Below are 2,283 nucleotides of genomic sequence, written 5' to 3'. Positions count from 1 at the left end.
GAGAGGAGAGGAGAAGAAGGGGAGAAGAAGGGGAGAGGGGAGAGGAGAGGAGGGGGAGAGGGGAGAGGAGAGGAGAGGAGAGGAAGGGGAGACGGGAGAGGAGAGGAGAGGAGAGGAGAGGAGAGGAGGGGGAGAGAGGAGAGGGAGAGAGGAGAGGGAGGAAGGGAAGGAAGGGGAGGAGAGGAGAGGAGGGAAGGAAAGGGAAAAAAGGAAAGGGAAGGGAGGAAAGGAAGGGAAGGAAGGGGAGGAGAGAGGAGGGAAGGAAAGGGAAGAAAGGAAAGGGAAGGGAGGGAAAGGAAGGGAAGGAAATTAACAACAACATAAAAAGGAGGTATCCAAAAGCATGGCACATACGCCGCTGTTCTCTGCTCCCACATCCATGGCTGCTATAGCGGACTGATCATAACACTTTCTGTGATGAACCCAGAGGGCAGCTCTGAATTTTTCTTGATGTAATCAAACATGACAGCTATTCTCAATCAACTAAACTTCCCTGAGGTTAGGATCAATTGACCATCCTTAAGAGTAAAGGAAATAGTGTGGGGGAGAGCTTGCGCTGAAAGAATAGATTGACAGTGAAGATTAATGTTTTCTAACCCCAACTGCCTCTGAACAAGTGAGCGATTTGAGTCTGGGATATGAGGAACTGTGCAGCCCCGAGAAGAGCAGACAGAGATAAATGTCTATATTGCTTGTTCATAAACTGTTTTTGTTTCATTGCATTTATATCTTAAGGAATCCGAGAGATTTCCTGACATCTTTAATCACTTATCTCAAGGATTGCTCGTTCAGAGGATTTTGAATGACTACTCGAACTGGTTTATCCAAGGTGATGGTGAGTGGAATCTAGACCTCTTTATTTTATTATTTTTTTGAAGAGGTAAACAACATTTTGCTGTCTTTATTCTTATTTATTTTTTTTGTTTCAGTAATCTCATGGACATTTTTTTTTCCTGTAACTTCTTTTGTTTTAATTTCTTAAACTTAAATTCAAGTTACTTAACATACAACATAGTCTTGGCTTTAGGAGTAGAACCCAGTGATTCATCTCTTAAATATGAAACCCAGTGCTCATCCCAAAAAGTGCCCTTTTAATGCCCATCACCCATTTAACCCATCCCCCCACCCACCTCCCCTCAGTTCTCTGTATTTAAGAGTCTCTTATGGTTTGCCTCCCTCTGTTTTTATCTTTTTTTTCCTTCCCTTTCCCTATCTTCATCTGTTTTGTTTCTTATTTTGAATAACAGGAGTTCCTGGGTGGCTCAGTTGGTTAAGCATCTGATTGTGTTTCAGCTCAGGTCATGATCTCACAGTTCATGAGTTTGAGCCCCATGTAGGGTTCTGTGTTGACAGCGTGAAGCCTGCTTGGGATTTTTTCTTTCCTCTCTCTCAGCCCTTCTGCCACTCATGCTATCTCTGTCTCTCTCAAAATAAGTAAAGTTTGGAATAACAATCAGGGTAATGTCAGAGATACAACTCATGTCCACATTTTTTTTTTAAGAGTAAATCTATCGTCCATGATTAGTTTAAATTTTCCCAATGTCATTGGGACTCCTGGGTGGTTCAGTTGGTTGAGCTTCGGACTCTTGGTATAAGCTCAGGTCATGATCCTAAGGGGGTGGGATCAAGCCCCATGGTAAGCTTCATGCTGACAGCATGGAACCTGCTTAAGATTCTTTCTCTCTCTGCCCCTCTCCCCTGCTTGCACCTGCTCTAAAATAAATAAAATTTGCCAATGTCATAAAGAGTTTAGTGGGAATGTAGAGATAATCTTGTTCTCAATTTTTGTCTGGGGCACCTGGGTGGCTCAGTTGGTTAAGCATCTGACTTCACCTCAAGTCATGATCTCATGGTTTCTGAGTAGTGAGCCCTGGGTCAGGCTCTGTGCATACAGCTAGGAACCTGGAGCTTGTTTCAGATTCAGTGGCTCCAGCTCTCTCAGCCCTTTCCCTGCTCATGCTCTCTCAAAATAAATAAATATTTTAAAAATTTTTTTAATTAATTTTTGTCGAAAGAATTTTTCCATATATGAAGGGTTGTTTTAAGTGGCTTAATGAACATACATTCTTTTATTTTTATTTTTTTCCTTCCTTTTTTTGTCTTACTAATAATTTATTTTTTAATTTACATCCAAGTTAGCATATGGTGCGACAATGATTTCAGGGATAGATTCCTTAATGGCCTTTACCCATTTAGCCCATCCCACCTCCACAACCCCTCCAGCAACCTTCTGTTCATTCTCTATATTTGAGTTTATGTTTGTCCCCCTCCCTATATTTATAT

Source organism: Acinonyx jubatus, chromosome E2, assembly GCF_027475565.1.
Source record: "Acinonyx jubatus isolate Ajub_Pintada_27869175 chromosome E2, VMU_Ajub_asm_v1.0, whole genome shotgun sequence".
NCBI classification, from domain to species: Eukaryota; Metazoa; Chordata; class Mammalia; order Carnivora; family Felidae; genus Acinonyx; species Acinonyx jubatus.
The sequence above is the reverse complement of the archived record's forward strand: the minus strand, read 5'-3'. Positions refer to the sequence as shown.